General features: G+C 39.0%; 1 long non-coding RNA gene across 13 annotated transcripts in view; it reads left to right on the plus strand.

Annotated features, from left to right (window-relative positions):
- The window catches only part of LOC118555710 (uncharacterized), a 332,977-nt gene that overhangs the window by 205,473 nt on the left and 105,220 nt on the right, over positions 1-22,284 (plus strand). The window contains exon 7 of one of the 13 annotated variants that reach the window (XR_013441398.1): positions 15,937-17,646. The exons of 11 other annotated variants lie outside the window; for them this stretch is intronic. This is a non-coding gene — a long non-coding RNA (uncharacterized LOC118555710). Of the gene's footprint in view, positions 1-7,363; positions 7,500-15,936; positions 17,647-22,284 lie in introns of those variants that run through there. One more of the 13 variants, XR_013441397.1, reaches the window with a different exon arrangement.

Consider the following 22,284-nt stretch of genomic DNA (forward strand, 5'->3'; position numbering starts at 1 on the left):
GCTACCTTAACGTACACAGTCCCTTTTTGGATGTAGTGATTTACTCATTAATTTCCTGATAGAGCTGCACAAGAAAACTCTTAACACATCCAGTGAGGGCCTTTCCACTTGAAAAAAAAAAAATCCTCAACATTTAACCTGACTGAAAATGTATCACCAAAGTGCTTGGCTTCTGGCACAAACCAGAGACCATGCAGAAATACATCATAAAAATAGATAAAACAAGAGCAGAGAGCCCAGAAGGCTGAAGTCTTTTAGATACAGTCATGGTGACAGCCCAGGCAGTGCCTAAAAGGGCCAGAGGATAAAGCAAACCGAACCAGACTTCAAGTCAACAGACATTTATCGAACTCCAGTTCTGCATCAGGCACAGTGATAGTTGCTTTTGGGGATGCACATATGAGTGAAACATCTTATCTGCCCTTAAGGAATGTATAAGAGGAGACAGAGATATACAGAACTGCCACACAAGGCAGGATGCATTATGTGCTCAATGTGAGAAGAGAGATATAACAAAAGTACTTTGGGAATGTGCAGGAGAAAGTAGTTCATTTTTATCATACATATTGGGGAAGCCTTCATGCAGAAGATGGGGCTTGCACTGTGTCTGTGAGATGAGGTATGCTTTTGAGAGGCAGACGGTAGGGGAAAGAGCCAAATCAACAATGAAGAAAAGTCATGAAGAAGACAATTGCAGTGTGTGGCATTCAGGGTTGGCTCAGAGAAGTGTATTGCTGGGGCATGGGAGCTGGTTAAGCAGCTGAGGGGAGGCTGTGGCTTCCATGTCTGGTGTTGGAGCCTGCAACCTGAAACCTGCAGGGAGGGCAGGCGGGAAGAAAAGATGGGTAGGAAGTTGGAGGAGCATGGATAAATCCAAACCCCTAAGATTGGAGGCAGTTCCACAAGGACCAACTGGAACCCACTTAACTTCTCTTACTACCTTTCAGTCTCCATCTCTGATGATGGAGGTGACTTGCAGGAGAAGCTGGGACCATTTTTTATGGAGTTAAATATGTGTCTGCCCCAGCTGTCGGATAGGCTGGGGGAGAAGAGCAAGAAGGAGGTAGGTAAGGAGGTAAGACACTGCATCTGGTTGCTTCCCCAGCTAACCAGCTGAGCCACAGTAAGATGTCTGCTCTGCCACAGCAGCTGATGTCCCTACAGACTGTCACAGCATGCAAAGGACATGGACCTCTGCTCCACATTCCTATTTTAAGTCTTGTACAAATGGTCTCTTCTGCTCTACTCCCAACCCAGAACTCAGCAGTGAAGGGAATCTTAGGAAATATAGTTTCAGTTTTCCTAAATGGACATATTGCAATTCAACCACTTGGTGTCCCCCCCAAAACACTCAGGATTATATTCTACCTGTTTATGTGTTACCAAATAATTTACCTTTTCAGTGGCCACATAATTTCCTTAGATCATTACAGAAAATACCCACCAGACATAACCCATAGTCTAAACTATTTGGGAAAGAATTTATTCATTTGCTAATGATCAATCAGCTTGTTCATTATTCAATTGTTTAGGTCCCAAAGCACTGGAAATTAACAAAAGGTGGAAAATAGGATTAAAGAGCCGTATCAAGTTGATTCTTTTCTATCTTACTGTGGGGATTAATTTTTAAAAGTGAACGGAGAGACCCATTCTTCATTTTTGCTCAATAACTTACAACTCCAAATACTCCAGAGCTCTCACATATAATTGTACAACAATCTAGTCTTGAGCCCCTGAAAATATTATGTTGAAACAAAAGGGACAGGTAATAAGTCAAGTGATTCATTTTTGATGGAGAAAGACTTTGTTTCCTCTTCCTAGAAACACCTGTGCATCTGGGTAGGGTCATGCTTTGGAAGACACCCTGAAGTAAGGGTGAGAAGTTCTTTGTTTGAAACATTAACAATAACCACCACCCTAGACAAGCAAATGAAGCATAGTTATTTTTTAAAGAACACAAATTAAGTGTTCAAACTGCACTTTCCCCTTGAATTACGTTGATCACAAAGAAAAAAGTTTGAAAGGATTGAGAAAACACCTTCAAAACAAAATCGAGAAGTAAATGAAGTAAATTAAGATAGACAGTGTCTATGCTTAATTCATCCTCACGATTGGGTTACCTGTTTTATGTACCTTCACAGCTAGCATTGTGTCTCCAGAAACAAAAACTATATTTCAGGTAGCTCTGAAACTCAGAGGTGAAAGAGAAGGTAATTTGGAAGTCCAAAAGAAGGGACTGAATCTGTACTTCAAGGTCAAAGATGACATTTGAAAGGAGTTGACAATATGTAGAAAAGAACTGCTGATTTCAAAGTTGGCTTTATCGCTGTTCAAATTTGAAGTAAATATTAAATCCAGTGATTCGAGATCATAATTCTAGGCTATTGTTTTCTATCTGTTTTACAATTCAGCATGTTATTTCCAAGAGCTTAGCAAAAGAGTATAGGAGTTTGCCTCTAAATCTTGGAGTCCTGGGCACTAGTGCTGTGATAGGCTAAAATAACTGCTAATCCCTCATGTTCGAACAGCACTTTATGAAGTGATTTCCCATAAAAGGTCTTTTTTGATATAACTGTTATGTGGCATATCTTCCATTTTTATGGACAGTGTAAGTTTTTTGATGTGTAAGATGAGCTGAAGTAGGGAAAGTGACAGAAAATTTACAGACCTATGGAATAATATTCCACAATGGGGTATTCTTTATAATTATCTTGGCTGAATAGCACCATCCAAAGTTCTTAAATCATCAACAGTGCTATTTTTACTGTAAAGGATAAGAGTTATGATCCTTTGACTCTTTAAATTTTCTTCCTTGACAAAAGTGATCTACCTCTCTAGCCAACCTGTCTCGATGATCCATAACGTTGCTACCCTGGTGCCAGATGGATGTGATAGAGGGCTCCTAAAAGGCTCTTGGTGTGAGGAAAATGTTGCTTATATATAATGGGAATCTTGTGAGATTTAAAAGTGGGAAGATGCTAGTTTGGGTCATTAATAACCTGATTCAGCTGAATTTACTTTTATGTTGTTAACATTGTTATTTTGGTTTATGTAACTTATGACTAAAGAATTTTTTTAAAATTTGGAACATGATATTCATTTCTTTATAGCATGGCTTACTTTTTAATATCACACTTATGCCAATAGGATAGTGTCCTAATCTATTTCCATTGAGAACCTTAAACAGGCACTAAGAGTAACAGCTGTTCTACGAGACAAAAGAGTTACTTATTCCTCCTTCCTGATCTAATGAACCACAAAAATCTAGTCATTTCTTATTGCTCCAACCATTACTTTTTGCCTACAGCTCGTACTCAGTCAAAACAGTACTCCCCCCCCCCAAAAAAAACCCAAAACAAGATCAAAATAGTCCAAAGTGTGACCAGGTTAGATACATTATTTAAACCAAATCCCTGTCAATTACCTACTAGATTTCTTATCCTGAATGCCATATGGGTCCATCAAAATTAGGATGAAGCCATTTTATTGGGTCTTAAAGCTGTACTTTCTTTGAAAAGCTATTCCTTCTATCTATTATGGTGTCATCATCCACCGACTCTTCCAAGGTAGCAACTTGGGAGTCATCCTTAACTCCATACCTTATCATTTACCATGTGGGATCAAACCACAAGTGTTGTTTCCAAATCCAACCTCTCCAATTTGTTCCTAGTCTAGGTCCTAGGATCCTAGGATTCTGGGTCCATCCAGACCCTCTTATTTTTTGCCTGGATCACTACAGCATTTTTCCAACTGGTTTCTTCGTCATCAATCTCTCACTATTCTTGTTCCCATGGTTGCCAATTACTTTCCTTTAATTAAATTAAATTAATTAATTTTTATAAGTACCATATGAGTAATACAGAATGTATGGGGTTCCAAGTAGGCAGGGATGAGTTTTCTCATAGGTAATAAAAGCAGGCCTCTTGGAGGAAGTGCTTTTTGAGTTGGACCTTGAAAGATGACTTCTCATTTCTTGAAAAAGGTAGATTGGAGATCCATTTCGAGTGACTGAAGCTTTTAGGATAGGAAAGTAATACCATTTGAAAACCCTTTAGGAAGATTAAAGTGGTGGCTGGAGCCAGACTGAGTAGAAACGGGATGATTCTGCAGATAAAAATGAAGTTAGGACACTATTTTATTTTATTTATTTAATTTTTTTACTGAGGCATAATTGACATAACATTAATTTCAGGTATACAACCTAATGAATCAATATTTGTGTACATGGCAAAAGGATCACCATAAGAAGTCTAGTTAACATCTAGCACCATACATAGTTATAATATTTTTTTCTTGTGATGAGAATTTTTAAGATCTACTTCCTTAGCAACTTTCTTTTTTTTTTTTTTTTTTTTTTTTAATTTTTTTTTATTGTTATGTTAATCCCCATACATTACATCATTAGTTTTAGATATAGTGTTCCATGATTCATTGTTTGTGCATAACACCCAGTGCTCCATGCAGAACGTGCCCTCCTCAATACCCATCACCAGGCTAACCCATCCTCCCAACCCCCTCCCCTCTAGAACCCCCAGTTTGTTTTTCAGAGTCCATCATCTCTCATGGTTCTTCTCCCCCTCCGATTTCCCCCCCTTCATTCTTCCCCTCCTGCTACATTCTTCTTCTTTTTTTCTTTCTTAACATATATTGCATTATTTGTTTCAGAGGTACAGATCTGAGATTCAACAGTCCTGCACAATTCACAGCGCTTACCAGAACACATACCCTCCCCAGTGTCCATCACCCAGTCACCCCATCCCTCCCACCCCACCCCCCACTCCAGCAACCCTCAGTTTGTTTCCTGAGATTAAGAATTCCTCATATCAGTGAGGTCATATGATACATGTCTTTCTCTGTTTGACTTATTTCGCTCAGCATAATACCCTCCAGTTCCATCCACGTCGTTGCAAATGGCAAGATCTTATTCCTTTTGATGGCTGCATAATATTCCATTGCATATATATACCACATCTTCTTTATCCATTCATCTGTTGATGGACATCTAAGCTCTTTCCACAGTTTGGCTATTGTGGACATTGCTCCTTAGCAACTTTCAAATGTGAAATACAGTATTATTCACTACAGTCCCCATGCTGTACATTACATCTGCATGGCTTATTTGTTTTATAATTGGAGGTTTGTACCTTTTGATCCCCCTTCACCCATTTTGCTTACCCACACTCCACTTTAATTTTAGTGGAGTACTTTGAGGGGAATGGATGTTACTTAAAAGAATTCTCTGCTTCCCTATTCAAGCTAGCTTGGCTTATGAACTCTTTAGCAGGGAACAATGGTCCTTCACAAACTAGCTCATGAGGTGGGTTCAGAAAAATGGAGCAATGATCATGGGGGTTATGCGCATAAAAAAGTAGGGGATTCAGGTGTTGGTAAAGCAAGGAAGGCTATTAATGACACTTATTAATAATGCAAAACAATGTATCTAAACTGAGATTGAAATCTAGGAGAACCTGGGTTTGTATTCATGGGGCACATTAGCTGGGCAGTGAGGCTGGTATATAAAGGATCAAGAAAGAAGATTGCAGACTGGGACTGTACGTGGCAGGATCCTTTTGGGTGGCATTCTCCTGTCACTCTCACACATCCATCATTAGGTTTAGCCACACAATTTCTTGCTATAACTTGAGCACATCATGTATCCACCTGACTGTATAGAATGTCTCAGGATTATGAAGATGAATAACCCAAGACTGCAATTCTATTATTTACTAAGATATTCTGAAACTAATCAAAGCATAAAAGTTTAATACTCTTATAGATTTCCTATTGTTTGTGAACCTTATCAATATAAATTTACTCTTAATGTTTTTCTCATTAACAAAACAGTTATTTATTTACTAACTTATGCACTCAACAAATATTTACTGAATTCTGATGGCATTCCAGATACTATGGTAGGAGCCAAGGACAGGTTTACAAACAAAATGTGTTGTCAGGGAATGTAGTCATTACTACAAATAATACTGATGTCTATATTTTAACCCTGGGTTTTTGGGGGGTGGTGTGTAGAGGGAAAAAGGATCTGTTCTCTAGGGCCTTATGTGTGATATTTTCTTGTGATATTTCACTTTTAAATGTTTCTTGTAAGGAATAAAGTATTAGACTGTCATTTTCAATGATTTCTGATGGTCTTTGCCTTGGGAAGGGAGAATTTAGACCCTTTACTTTTATTTGACTATTATGCCTGGTCTACCCTTGTCATCCTGATTTATACTTTTATTTTAATGTTTAATTTCTCTCTTCTATTTTCCACACAATTCAAAAAGTAGCTACTCTTTTTCTCATTCTTCCAGTTGCTGTTTTGGTCTTTAACGAGAACTTTCAAACTTTATGTAATTGTCAAGGTGTGGAACAAAGTCATAGCTTTTATTTATTTTTTATTTATATATTAAAAATTTTTTTAAAAGATTTTATTTATTTATTTGACAGAGAGAGACACAGCAAGAGAGGGAATACTAGCATGGGGAGTGGGAGAGGGAGAAGCAGGCTTCCCGGCCAAGCAGGGAGCCCGATGTGGGGCTCAATTCCAGGAGCCTGGGATCATGACCTGAGCCGAAGGCAGATGCTTAACGATGGAGCCACTCAAGTGCCCCAACTCACAGCTTTTAAATCCCCTTTTGAAAAGGTGAAGAATTCAGTGCTTTTATTTTTCTTTTCCCTTTAATTTAGGGCTTCGTCAATGTATCCTAGAGCCTGATGTGTGTGTGTGTGTGTGTGTGTGTGTGTGTGTGTAAAATATAGTCCCAAATGTAGTGGGTTCAAAAACCAAAATTAGCATGCCGTCTTAAGCAATTACCTCACCAAAGCCTTCTTTGCCCCCCTAGGAATGATCTTTTTCTTTTGAATGGCAAAGAACATTTTCTTGTATTAAATCATGGCTTAAAAAAACAAATATCAACGACAACAAACAAACAGAAGAAAACTCCACAACTCTTTCATAAGCATTTAAGTGGGACAAGGATATTTTTATTTTTCTTCTGCTAATCAGAAAATCAAATATATTCAGGCCATCACGTGTATGTACTCATTTATCTTTAATGAAGACTGCTGTATTGCAGCTCTCACCAACAGGGAATAGTAATGGCCATTATTATCTATAATAGTCATTTAAAAACTGTGAGTACGGTAAGAGTGGCTTAATAATTTAAAATATAAAATAATTTAGAATGTGGCTCTTGAGACCCCAGTGGTACAAAAGGAAGCATATCAGCAGGGACTGGAAATCCTAAGTCCACGTCAAGGCTAAGGTGTGAACCAGAGGGGTTGCAGACAGGTGTAAAAGACCAAAGCTGGTGTTCGGCCTTAGAGCAACTGAAGGCAACAGATGTCTTCCTTGTCATTCCAGAATCTTTAATACTGGCAAATGGCATAGATGGCAGCTTTAACCCTGGAGTCTTGCAAAGACCGGAAAGGCCTTATAGATCACCTTGTCTGGAAGCGAATTGTCGGAGCCTGTAAAGCAACGGAGGTCCGGGATGGCTGAGCTCGTTAGCAGTGGCAGCTAGACTAGAGACAGGGCTGTCTGGTACCAGCTTCAGACTTCTTCCCATTGCCTCCAGTTTTCTCTCATTTTAATCCCAAGGTTGTGATTCAGTGGCAAATGGTAGAGATTTCAATTCTTCTATTAAACCAGTGTGATAAATTCAACTTCCTCTCCTAACGTTAGCTGATCATAACATTTTTGGCTTATTGAAAGTTTCAGTTTCGAAAAGGAGCCCACAATAATCATGCATCCTAAGCAATCACAGTATTTGAATAATCTGTTCCTTTCATTTAAACAGACACAGGCAAAAAAAAAAAAAAAAAAAAAAAAGAAAAAAAAACAGATACAGGCAGGTTCTTGTCTCAGTGATAACTTTCCTCTGTGAACATAATTCTTCTTTGGCCTCCGTTTGACACACTGGGGCATTACGTTTGCAGTACCACATTTCACTTCCCTTTGATGGAGTAATAAGACAGGACATTAGCATCCACCTCAAAAACGTTCCTGGAAAGGCATTTTGACCTACATTAGCAGCATCTTCAGATAGTCATAAAGCTTTTACAAGACAAATAAGCAAACCTTTCTGGAGCTGAGGCATAGCGGTGATACATATAATGATCTGGCCCTTCTTTTCTGAATATATATAAGGCATATTATCTGATAAAGATTACCTTCTAAAAAGAAACCAGGGAAATCTTAAGTATATTTTTATCATATGAAAATCTTCCTAAAAAAATTCACATCTTTTTAAAAACATTCTTTGTCATTGGCTCTGAGCCAATGATCACTGTAGTAAGTTGAAGAGAAACACAGGTGTCAAAATGATTTTTCTGTTTTTGCAAAGATGCCCACATTAACAATTGCATAGCCTGAGAGTAATCGCTGGTGTCCCCAGTAGAAGGCAATCCAATGAATAGAATTTGAGGAAGCAACTTGTTTGGTGTATTAGTGGATTCCATTACAGTGATGAAATTGTTCAGAAATACACCTGTGGTGTTATAAATTAACAACCGCGAACTGAGCCAGCTCTGACTTGGGGAACTCTTACAGCAAAGTGCAGGCCAGCTATCGGGAAGGGATTCAGGGTGGTGGGTGAATCGTGGAGACTCTGGAAACCCGGGTGGAATGAACAGAACTCAGAACAGAGAGTGAAATCTTTAAAGAGCTACTAGCAGAGAAATGAATGCTGGAAGGCATTTTTTTTTTTTAATGAAATCAAAGCTTTAACAAGCTAAAAGAAAGCAAATCCCCTGAGCCTGAGGAGTTTTGTAAATAAAGAGACCAGCCTTCCTGTAGGAGCGGGGCTAGCAGATAACTTCCCATTTAGAGGTGCTGCAGCCCTCATGTCTTACGTGCGAAGTTAGCTTGTCTGGACTCATTGTGCTCCCCATTTTTCAAAGTGGAGAACAGACACCGCTTGAAAACTTATCCCCTTCGTGATGCCCGGAACGTGATCCATTAGAGATTTATTTGGATTTCTAAGCACATGTGCCACGGAAGATTAAAAGTGAATAATCAGTCATTTACCTTAATGTGAATGAATGAGGTGCCTTCCTGGTAATATCTCAGTGAGCTGCAAGGAAAGAACAGAAGTGCTATAGAAGAAGAGAGAAGGCAGAGGGAAGCAGCAGAGATGAGCACCCCCACCTCTGTGCCCCGGAGGTGTCAGCTGGGGAGCCAGAAGAAGAGAAATGAAGACGTTAGGGAAAGAGAGGAGGAAGAGAGGTGGGAGAGACTTACACAGACGACATGCATCTCAGCCGGCTGCCTACAATCCTCTCAGTCTACAAATACAATCTTCCTGCCCCAGCCAAGTGTGGCTGTAATTAAGCTCTTGCTTTGTTCTCTACTCTATCTCCCTCAACCCACTTATTTTCTTTCCTGTGGTGGAGATCATGTTCCCTATTGATAACACATCAGCGGACAGCCTTCTTGAGTTGAGCTGTGATGTATGAAATTAGCAGAAGGGATGTGTCTGGATAGTTTAGGTCTCACGTCATTGCTCATCCCTGGAAGACGACTCTACTTCTCTTTCAGGTACTCAGCTATCAAGAGTAGAGATCCAATCAGTTTTTACTATCTCCCCCACCCCTCCATCAAACATAAGTGTAAAGCCTGGCAGGAAGGCACATTTGAAACAAACAAAGCTAACTACTCCAGGGGGTGATGTAGTCACCTGACTGCATGACCTGAAAGCCTGTGACCTTTGCTTAGGCATCTCTCCCCCTGGTACTCAGATGCTCCCATTTCAAAAAAGGGAGGATCAGCTAATAGTAAAAATACCAGTGTTGAACACCAGCCCTGTGGTCTTTTAATCCTTACTAAAATAGGCACATGCAATAGGTTTTGTTTTCCCCCTCCATATACAAGAGGAAGCCAACGTTCAAAGTAGTGAAGCAACTTAGCCACGATCATACATTTGATGATCATACATTTCATGCTCTTGCCGTGAGGCCAAAAGGCCTGTTATACTCATCTGACTCCTATTTATTTTCTCACAGTCTGATTTTATGATCTATATGGTACCAGCGTTGTAAAACACAATCCAATGTAGATTGTAAGGAACTAACATAGTTTGCCCATTAAGAGTAAAGATGGAATACAATACAATATTCTAATTAGTATTCATGAAAAATACTAATGTATCAAGATACGTCATTATTGCTTCTAAGGTTATGTTGCATGATTTTTGGTGGTTTCTTATGCTTTTCTCTTTTTTCTTAAAAGATTGTATTTATTTATTTGAGAGAGAGAGAGAGAGAGCGAGAGCACAAGATGGGGAATGGTCAGGGGGAGAAACAGACTCCTCACTGAGCAGGGAGCCTGACGTGGGGCTTGATCCTGGGACTCCAGGATCATGACCTGAGCCAAAGGCAGACACTTAACTGACTGAGCCACCCAGGCACCCTGATTTCTTACATTTTTATGTCAGTTTTTTAATAATGCATTTTAAAATCAAAATACAAGTGAACGCCTTTTCCAAAATGGTATTAACCTCAAATACCATTCCCCTTTGTTTCAGTATAGACATGAGATGACTAAAATATGATGTTTATCAAACTCTGATTTCATTTGCTTCAAGTACATGAAACATTGTTGGTAAGAACAAAGTCTCTACTGTTCTGTTCAGTTTTAAATCTTAAATATAAAACTTGCAATTATTCATGAGTCATTTTCTTTTTTCTTAACTTTTCAGTTACCACCTTAGGGCAAATCCTAATATGTGGGGATTTAGAGTTAGTATTATTTAAATAACCTTAGGAACCCTAAGTGATTTCTTATAGGTTGTGTGATATGCTTCCACCTTTAAGTTCCACATGAATCAAGTTAATCACAAAGTCAAATATGTAAAATTCAGATATTTTGTTGTTTAGACAACTACAAAGAACAGAATGTAAAAGGGAAAAAAAGGACCACTGAAAAAGGCAAATTCTAACATCCCACTTATGAATCCTTCCGTATTCCTGACACTGGCAGTTGGAGCTTCCTGATTTAGTATTTGATGTTAAAATTGGTGGGGAAACCCCACATTTTACTGCCAATACTTGTTTTTTTTTGTAGAGTTTCATCTTTTAACAGTATGGCTATACTATCACATAAAAGCATGTCTGTCCTTCTTATCAGATTAATTCTTGGAAGAATGTTGAATTTATGGCCATTGCTCAATGGTGTAGCATGGCGCTTTAAATAAAATGTCTTTATTCTTTTACAACTTGGATAATAACTAAGGCAATGAAACGTAGTGAATACCATCTTTATTTTTTCTCTGAAGGTTGGCAAGGAACACTGGCTTTTAGGAAATGTACATCCTTGGGACACCCTGTGGTGGTAGGAGTTGGGGGTCCAAGAGCCAGAGGTCTTGGACTACCAACCAACGAATGAGTTTGGAAGGGGCCCTCATAATGCTTATCATCTCCCTATCTAACTTTTACCCCCATATAAAGAAGATGGAGTAAGTAGTTGAAGAAATTCTTTCCTGGTCTAAACATTTGGGATTCACAGTGGCATTATTTAAAAAAAAAACCAATAAAACAACAACAGCAAAACTGGGGAGTAGAGATACGATAGTTAATTGTATTTATTCTTATGATGGAAGCAGAGTGATTTTTTTCTATTATTAATTGTTCAGGATTGAAAATCGCATGTCCTCAATTAACCAGGAATGTCAGGTGGGTAAGTTTGCCCTTGGACACCATGTTGCATGGTGTTTGGGATATAGACTTTGCAGGCAGGTCTCTGGGGTCTGAATCCCAGCTTCACCCACTCTCATAGGCCATCATCTTAATGATATTCCCTAATGTCATCATCAAGAACTTGCGTGCTGAACACAGGAGATTTCTTTGTCCTGTGGGGCATTGGCAGACTGAAGATAGACCCAGCCAAATTCTGAGGCAATAAGATTCAGTTAAGCCTACATTCCACATCTGAGAGTATCTGCTCTTCTACTCATGAGGTCCTGATTTTAACTGGAGGACTTCGGGTACATCGTTCTGTCTCAAACAGATAGCTTTTGTCTCTCTGATCACCCTTCGGGAAAAATGTCATGGAAACACAAGTATATAGATTTAAAAGTAGCTACCAACCTGTTTACATAGCTTCCCAGGATTCGTGCTTCCTTCCCAGCTCTGGGCTTTTATATATTAGCACCGCAAAACTAAGTTCACAGCAGCAACGCAATTAGCAAGCTCTCTGAAAAACTACCTCCGTTTGTGGCTGCTAATGTATTTGCTATAGATTTTAGTGACAGAAATAGTGATATTAATGTCGTCAACATCCATGTCACTGCTTGCAGGCATCATGTAAACCAAAAGGTTACATTTTAAATTATGAAAGCCTGGGTTAAAAAAAAAGTCCTTCATTTTTCTGACTTGTCACATTAGAGTTTAAGATTCTGTTATAGGTGCTCAGAATTAATCATAACATGTTAGGCTAGGTAAAAATAAAATATAATGTGGGAAGCCCATATCCTTGATTTAAAATATTTTAAATGTTATGCTACAATCTAAATATAGATATATTGATATATATATTGATATTTATTTTATATATACATATAAAATAAACTTTTGTTTTATGAATAGCCTCTACGTTTAGCCCGATAACTGTGTTTCTCATCAGGCATATTCTAATTAGAGTACACTTCTCTGTTTTGAAATTCTAAATAATCCAAGAATACAAATTTTAGAAAAATTGACCTTTTAATTAATCAAAGCAGCATATACCCAGACACACATATGTATGCAGGAAGTGTACAATTTTCGTAGTTACTGGGCACCCGACTGTTTAATGTTCCAAACAACCTTATGGAGGTGGCAGTATATCCCACTGAGTCTTAGAGATTAAATAACTTCCCCAAGATCACACAATTATAAAGTGGTAGCACAAGGGTAAAATGAAGGGTTGTCAGTCTCTAAAATCAAAACCCTTACGTATGTTTCACATCCAGACCCCTAACTATATTCATAACTATAATTTTTAACCATTACTTCTTTATTTAAATAGTTTTGACACCAGTTCTCTTCTTGATATAAAATACTGTTGCTTGGGGTTTTTTTTTACCCTCACATGAGATATTTTGAGATCATGTTCCCTACATGGGCAGGGATGTCTTTTCAAAGGTGTGAATTTGAAAAGCTGTCCACCACTTAATAGTCAACAATCTAAGTATTTATTCATCAATTCATTATATGTGTTTATTCATTTATCAAATATTTACTAAGTACCAATTGCAGGCGAGGCATCCTGCTAGATTTTAAGAATAGATAGGACTAGGGCGCCTGGGTGGCTCAGTTGGTTAAGCAACTGCCTTCGGCTCAGGTCATGATCCTGGAGTCCCGGGATCGAGTCCTGCATCGGGCTCCCTCCTCAGCGGGGAGTCTGCTTCTCCCTCTGACCCTCCCCCCTCTCATGTGCTCTCTCTCTCTCTCTCAAATAAATAAATAAAATCTTTAAAAAAAAAAAAAAGAATAGATAGGACTAGAAATTGACCAGTACATTTCTGTTACTTAGAATTACACATCTCTCTAAAATCTAGGTCATCTTCACTGATCTGGGGGGGTGGGATTTCTTCAGTTTTGTTGAGAAACCACTGAAGGCCTTGTTTTAATACGTAGTTAGCACCATAATAGCTTATGCTATCTCCAGTAAGAAAGCCCATTTGCATGACATTATGGAATGAGTCTAGATGGATCACTTTTATTAGGGAGTGAGATCTGGATTTATTTGTCTTAAAAACCAGTGCAGAGGCACCAGGGTGGCCCACTCGGTTATGTCTGACTCGGGTTTCGGCTCAGGTCATGATCTCATGAGTCCTGGGATCGAGCCCCATGTCCATGTCCATTGCCTCCCTAAGCGGGGAGTCTGCTTGTGGATTCTCCCTCTGCCCATACCCCCACTTATGTGCTCACACTCTCTCTCTCAAATAAATAAATAAATCTTAAAAAAAAAATCAGTGCAAAGTGTTTGCTTGTTTTGTCTTTTAAGCACAGGCCGAAGACAGATTGGAAGCTGTACAAGAGAAAGCAGAAATACCTCAGTTGTTTTGGCCAGTTACTTTTAACTCCTATTTTAGGTCAAGATTTAGTGAAAGAATGAAAGATGTTTCAGCATCCTGATTGGATTCTTACATTGAATGCTATTCATTCTTAGTGGGGTTATGGCTTGGAATGAGATGATCACGGAGTTCAGAGAATCAGATGTCTTGATCCTGTTGTTTTATTAAACGACTCAGCTATTGAAAGAATTCACAGAGCTTCAGACTGTAATCAGTCCATATTGGGAGAAAAATCATTTGTGGAACAGTTCAAATGCCAGTGACTTTAGTATTTTCCAGCACTGAAAAAATAAGTAACGGTAAACGCGTGCTATTGGGCCATTAACTGGAATTCTTTAGAAATTCCCAGAAACTGAACAAGAGATCAAGGGTATTTTGTGGCTTATTTTTTGAAGTCAATCAAACAATAATGGTGATTGTAGCATCTGGCATCTAAATGGTATTAACTTTTGGCTGTTGCCTCAATTTCATTAAATTCAGTGAGATTTTTGTTATAGGGAACTTGCCAAAGAAAATTTGCATACCAGAAACAAAATAGTCATGGAATTTATTCATTAGCTTTTGTACCCACAAAAGGTCCACAAATGCAAAGGTTTGATTTTGGATGGAGTTCATTTGGATGTGTCACTAGGAAGGGTATCTTTGCATTGCAGGCTGCCTAAATTTGGAAGAATTCAGCCCCATTCATTTTCTTTGTTCTTTGTGGATCTCCAATGGAATATAGTGGTCTGCAAGGCCAGAGAGCCAAAACATTTCACCTTTTCAAGGGCTTTTGGAGGCCTACAACTCTAGATCAACCTGATTTATAGCAAAGTTACCAGGGAAATAGTTTTATAGGTCTTTCATTTTTTTTTTACCATTAACTATATAGTATTTTTTCTTTTCGTATGGTCTCAATTATTGCATTTCACTCCTAATTAAATCCCTTAGGGGGTGTCCTGGGTGGCTCATTCTGTCAAGCATCTGCCTTCGGCTCAGATCTGGATCCCTGGATCCTGGGACTGAGTCCCGCGTGGGTTCCCCGCTGAGCGGGAAGTCTGCTTGTCCCTCTCCCTCTGCCCACCCACCATCCCACCCCACTCATGCTCTCTCTCTCTTTGTGTTTCTTTCTCTCTCTCTCATGAATAAAGAAAATCTTTTAAGATAAATAAATAAATCCCTCACCTCACTGCTGTTGCTAAGAATGAAGAGAGGCATGATTTTTAGCCCTTGGATTTTGTTGATCGATTTAAGAGACAAGGTTTTTGTTAGTTATAGTGACTGACCCTTAAATTACTGTTTTTAAAAAAATGCTTTTTTTCTGTCTGATTTTATAAGTGACTTGAAAAAAACCGAAGGTGTTTCTAATGCTTGTAGTTGAATGGAAGTTGAGATCTGTTAATCAATACTTATCTTACCCGATTCAATTTACAATATGATGTTCTTCCTTTCCTGAAGTAACATCAATTCAGTGATATATTTTTTCACAGTGATAATATGTTTGACTTACGAAAATTATATTGTTCTGGAAAAATAAGCTTTTTTTTCAAAATTTTTTTCTGTCATCATGAGATTTGTTACGATATCTCAGGTCTCAGGGTGAGCTTTATTGAGCAACCTTGGTTGCTAGGTTCGCAAAATCGGCTGGAGAGAGTTAACCCCAAGAGGGAGCAGAGCCCACTGGTGTTGTGTGGGCTGAAGTTCCATCCACGGTCTCTCCTTCTAGAGGGAGATAGATGCATGAGGTGCAGAAACTTTGCAGGCTTAGAATAGAGCTCAAGGCAGAATTCCAGGCCTTTAGTTGGAGTCAGAAGACAGAATGAAGAAAATGGAGCAGGGCTTAATCTCACTCAGGTTTGGGTACCACTGCCCCAGGTCCTGGCTGATGTTTTCTGGCCCTTAGCCTATCCAGCTGCTGGAACCTAGACAAGAAAAAGACAAAAGAAATTCAGCAGAGTCTGAAACTCCATCAAGAATGGTAGAACAGTTGGATTTGCAAAATTCAAGTTTTGAAAGAGGTTGAACATTATTTTTCTATTTGTTTCTGTAACTCCAAACAGCGGTGTAAATTTCAGCAAGAGTATATGTGATGAGGTCAGAGGGACTGAATATTCTCGGTGATGTCGGTATGCCTCTGATTTCCTAGTGATTCTAAAGTACAGCACACTGTTCTCAACCCCCTCGTCTTCAATTTGTCTCCCGATAATAAATAATGTAAATAATGCTAAAATTAAATGAAAGCCCATTTTACAACAAAACAAACAAACACCTAAACATTAAAATGACAGAAGAGTCCCCAAACAGAGTAGAAAGCCCCAGAGTGGTGGCCTCACCATCGTTAAACTAAATCATCAGCACAAGCAGGTTCTAATAAACCATTCAGCGTGATAAAGGGGCGCTATTATGTCACAAAGCCCAGAAGGCTCTGCTGCTGCCAGAACCACAAAGTGAATAGGGTTAAAAGACTTTAAATGGGATTGCCATACTTTCTACAGCAGCAGTGCAGGGCTACCAGCAGATAATATGCCTTTATTAATGTATACAGTAGGACACTAATACAAATTAGAAGTATCTATGGTGTTAGACAATCTGGTTTGTCTCCATGGAAAAATCAGTGGGATGTGGCCAGAAAGGAAACACATTTTACAGAAGTAATTCCAATCAAAGTCTTTTTGGATAATGAATTGAATTTTTTTGTTGTTGTTGAATAGAAACTTCTATGAGAAAAGTAACTGGCCAATTAATGTCCATTTAATAACTTTTCAGCACCGCCGATGTGCCAGGCACTGTGCTAAGTACTAGTACTAAGTACTAGTACCCTTCGAAAAGTCAGGACGCTTGTTTTCAGTGAGGTCTGTGGCACATCAGGCCCAGAACTGGCAGATATTTATTCTGTCCTTGACGTTGTTAATGTAAAACCCATACACGGTTTCAAAATAAAAGCCTAGTCTTTTAAAAAGTTTTGCATCCCTTATTTTGACATTCCTCTCACTTTTTTTTTAAAAAGATTTTGTTTATTTATTTTAGAGAGTGAGAGAGAGCAGGTATGCACAGGGGGAGGAGGACAGGGAGATGGAAAGGGAGAAACGGACTCCCCGCTGAGCTGGGAGCCTGACACAGGGCTCGATCCCAGGACCCCGAGATCATGACCTGAGCTGAAACCAAGTGTCCAATGCCCAACTTACTGAGCCACCCAAGGCACCCCAGACATTCCTCCCACTTTTGCCTGTTTGATTCTCACCATTTTGACCTTTAGCTCTGGGAAAAAAAAAAAAAAAAAGTAGATACATAAAAAAGAAATGAAGTTGAAGAAACAGTACCATTTATAGATCTGAGATGTTATTCTTGTGCAAAATTATGCGTTAGGCGAGAGACTATCATTGCTTAACTAATCACTAAAATTAATTGTTGCAAATATTACCTGATGATCCGAGATTGAACTTCTTATCATATTGGAAAAAAAAAGAAATGAAACATTCCGTATCATTTTGACATAATCTTCTGGCAAGAGAACCCCAGCACTATGCTACAGTCATGCTTTCAATTATTTTACTAAGTAGTCACACATTAAGGTCTAATGGAAAATGATCTTTTATTCTCCTGGTGCCCGGTCCTATTGTTTTCCAAATGGATTTTGGGAATAAAGATGCAAACATGAATGGAAAAATGTTATTTACGGTGTTGTACTCTTTTTTGGTGTGCTTTCTCACATAATATAAAGATAGATGCTACTGTTTGTTTTTTAATTTGGGCATGTTTTATTTTACTAGTTGAAGAACTATAATCATAATGACAAACTTTTCTGGTGGGACTCATAATGTTGTCAAGCTTCTCTTATGGCAAAAGTTGATTCAATTTACAATTCTTCCTAAAGGGGTTCTTTCATTTGTTTTCTTGGGGGCATGCTAATTGGAGTAGGTTTTGCAATGAACTAAATGGGCTAATAATACTGCCCTTGTTGGTTGAGCTTGTGAGTATAATTTGTTCTTCCAAATGGCAGTCTGTGTGTGTGCATGTGTGCAGGCCCTCGTGTATGTGTATTTGTGTGTGTATGAATGTGTGTGGGGAGGAACTGGGGGAAATTCACCAGATTATCACTAATCCTTAGTCTTCCTTCACAACTGGCATAACTCTGAAGTGGTTACCATATGGTAACAAGTGATAGGTAGGGGTTCTCTTCCAAAGCACACAAGGATAAATCCTTAAGAAGAAAAATATTTCTATTACTTTAATCATGAGCTACTAGCATTGTGGATTTTCCTGATCATTAAACAACAGGATGTCGTGTGTGTAGATCTGATTTTTAGATGGTTTTTGGCATGGCTTTTGTTCCCACAACCTGTAGCTAGTTTAATATGGTAGCTTAAAGTTGACAGGCTTTGACCAGTTGCCATAGTCAAAGGTGTAATTCTTTATCTGTGTAAATGGACTTTCAAATTAAAATTTTGTATTTTGGGGGTTTAAAATAGCATGTAGTTAGCAGCCCCTGGCAGAAACCTTTCCAGGTTCCTATGAAGATGTGAGAAGATAAAAATTGATGATAACAATGCAAAACAACAACAACAAAAAACCCCAGATAAACAAGAAAAAAAGTGAAAAACAAGTAAACAAGAATAGCTGTGATCCTATTACCAGGATCTAGAAGGATGCTCTAATAATTATAAGGATGGATGGGATCTGGAAGGATGCTGTAATTATTATAAGGATGATGCACCTAGACTGAAAAATCAACCATGGTCCAGTGTTAATAAAAATAATTCCCTTCAAGGTGGGGAGATTTATTTTTAAGTACATTTCAGACATCTCCTCTGCAAAGCTATAAGGCTAATGATAGAGGGAAATCAGCCATGGAAACTTGAGAAGAAATTATCCTTTCTCAACAATTGTAGACCTGGCCACATTATCTTTCTTTTGTACAAGGAAAAGAAAGATATTCTGCATTATACAAGAGTTTAAAATATATTATCAGTGTTACTTAAAAATTACTTCTTTTTTTTTTTTAAAGATTTTATTTATTTATTTGACAGAGAGAGAGAGAGCAAGAGCAGGAGCACAAGCAGGGGGAGTGGGAAAGGGAGAAGCAGGCTTCCCGCAGAGCAGGGAGCCTGATGTGGGGCTCGATCCCAGGACTCTGGGATCATGACTGGAGCTGAAGGCAGACGCTTAACGACTGAGCCACCCAGGTGCCCCAAAAATTACTTCTTTTGATGGCAGGATTAATCCATATTAAAATCTAAAATTGGGGAAGATCCTAGATTCTATCACAAGGAAAGAGTAAAAAATGTGGACCATGTTATTTATCATAGCTACTCCATTATTATAAAAATCAGCCAACACTAGGAAAAAGTTTCATATAGTCTGACAATGCAGGCATAAAACTTACCATGGTTGGCTTTCCATGGCATAGGAAAATACTTTCAATGTAATCAATAGAGTGTAAGCTTCATGAAGGCAGGCCCCACCTTGGTTCCCTCTCCACTTGCACCTGGCAAATAATTGGCACAATAGATATTTGCTGACTATAATAAGTAAATAATGATTACATGTGACTGGGTATAAAATGGTGTAGGGAGCTTCATTTCAAGTATGTTTACCACTGGGAAAAAGGCCTGGTCAAGTGAGCCTCCTCTAGCCCCTTGATAGGGAGGACACATAGGGTAAAAAGCCCCATACTTGGCTGGTGGACAGAGGTGAGGGGGTCTGGAGCTAGATTTTGCAACAGGAGGGACAGACTTCCATGGCATGCTGTGCGTTTCTATTGCCACACTTAGCATACTTTTGCAATTATATGTAGATTAATCTAGAATGTAAAGCTCTTCAAGTGTTTGTTCCAGATAAGGCAATTGAACGTTTGTGGAATTCCATCAACTCTAATGAGACCCTGCAAACTAGGGTAAGGAACAACTGACTGGGTTTTACTTTTGTCACAGAAGCATGTCTTATATCTGGATTAATGCTGTGGATGAGATGTTTGTGTTCTCCAAAATTAATAGGTTGAAGCCCTAACCCCAATCTAAGAATTTCACTACTCTAGGTATATCAGTATTTGGAGATAAGGCCTATCAGGAGGTGACAAGTTAGATAAGGTCATAAGGGTGGGGCTATGACCCCAGAGGATTAGTCCTTAGAAGAAGAGACCCCAGAGAGGTGGCTGTCTGCATTCATGCACTGAGGAAAGGCCACATGAGGACAGCAAGAGAACAGCTGTCTTCAAGCCAACAAGAGAATTCTCATCAGAAACCAAATCTGCAGACGCCTTGATCTTGGACTTTGAGGCTCTAGAACCATGAGAATATGCATTTCTGTTATTTAAGCCACCCAGTCTGTGGTATTTTGTTATGGCAGCCCAAGAAGAATGAGACAGTTAATGAGTAATCTGTGTTAGGCTATGTGGAATCTTAACTTTATTTACCCTGGCTATTTCCAAAACCCGGAAGCCAAGTATCTTGGATGAGGTCTCAGGCTCTGTTCCCTGCATTCCGGTTACGGTCCAGCATGGTGGCTCTCACTCAGTAAAGGATGGCTTAGGGAGTGGTTCTTGACCAGAGCGGCTGGGAACAGAATGGAGGGAAGTGTAAGACTTGAGCTCCACTTCTTTAGAACTTCAGGACATTGTGTCTTTCTCTGTTTCTTAGTTTTCTCAATGACACCTGCCTCTTCGACATCATGGGGGGCCTGGGAGGATCAAATGGGATTGTGAGATTGCTTTGTTTATCATGAACACTGTATAAATGTAAGGAATTTATTGAAAAGTACCATTCTGACTTGAGAAAGGAAGGCCCCTAACTAAGTGAACATGCTTCAGAGGACCTGCTTAGCTTGTTCTAGCCATGCTTCTCACCATATCAAGGACAAGAGGAGGTCCCACCCAAGCAAAGCCCCAGCTTCTGCACCTGCAACTGGGTACTTGGGATCCTCAATTCCCTATCTAATGAGTCCTTAGCTTTCAAGAGCTGCCTTGGCCTCCTCACCAGCCCCACCCTCCCAGCTGCACCCAGGATGGCTCACTTCTAGGTGGGAGGGGTGCACAAGAGGTGCACCCTTTAGAGAAGGGTGCTCGGGCGGACCTTGGACTTGCAGGCTGAGGTGTCCACAAATGCGTGTGTAAGTGTGTGCGTGTCTGTGGGAGTGTATGGAATGTGTGGTCCCTTATGAAGCAAGAAGAAGCCCAGAGAGGGAAGAGAAAGGGGACGACCAGGACTGGGGGGTTGTAGTTCATGGTATAAGGTATGTGGGCCTCTTTGTCCTCTTTGCCAGGCCCTGAAAATGTTAGGATGAGTCTGTACCTGAATCATAGGTTCAGTCTAACTGTGTGATTTGGGGCTAATCTATTTGTATATCGGGCTCTTACTTGCCTCAAATTATTAAAACATTATAGGATTTGAAACTCTGTCTGTAGGTTTGGACACATAAAAACGTGTGATAGTTATAGTTCTGCCCCGATTTTCTACTTCTGCTGGAATTCTGGCTTAGATATTAATTTCTAAACTCATTTATAAAATTCATACACTCATTGACTTTATTGGCTTTCCAATATCCATTTCATTACATATATAAAAGTTATCCTTTCTGGGTTTTAGGTCTTTGCACAGTTTTTATAAATGGTCTTCCTTCTACCTTAACTAATATGGACTTTCTCTTGTTTTCATTTCTCAGATTCTATAATTAGTCTTGAGAATTTTTTATCATATATTTCATTTTTATCAGTCATCATTACATCTGCCTCTTATTTTTAAAAAATATATTTTTCTGCTTTTTCTGATTAATTCATATTTCACCTCTGCTTTTATATTTTAATAAGATTGATGCCTACATTTAACATATTTTATGGTATAGCTTGTTTGTGCCACAGATGACTGTAACACATTCAGAATTTGAGCTTCGCAGGGCTGAGTCGAGATGGAATTTTGTAGTTAATTTGGTTGCAATAATTGGGGATATTTTATGAATAAAATTATCATATAATCAAAAAATGTTTTAAATGGGTAACTTTGTTTTAACTTAAATTGACATAAGGGAGTCTATGAGCTGGCCTAAGATTCATAGCATTTTTTCTCTAGGAGAATCCCAAGAGGTCAGTTTATAAACAAGTAATTATTGAACACACCCAAGAGAATCTGGATCTTATTCCCAGATCTGCCATTAAGCAAATTGCTTAATACCCTTGTCTTCATTTGTACAAGGTTGCACTGAGGATAAAGTTAGAGACAATAGATGAAGCCATACCTCGGAAAGCAGAAGAGTCTGCAGT

This window comes from Halichoerus grypus, chromosome 9 (assembly GCF_964656455.1).
Source record: "Halichoerus grypus chromosome 9, mHalGry1.hap1.1, whole genome shotgun sequence".
NCBI classification, from domain to species: Eukaryota; Metazoa; Chordata; class Mammalia; order Carnivora; family Phocidae; genus Halichoerus; species Halichoerus grypus.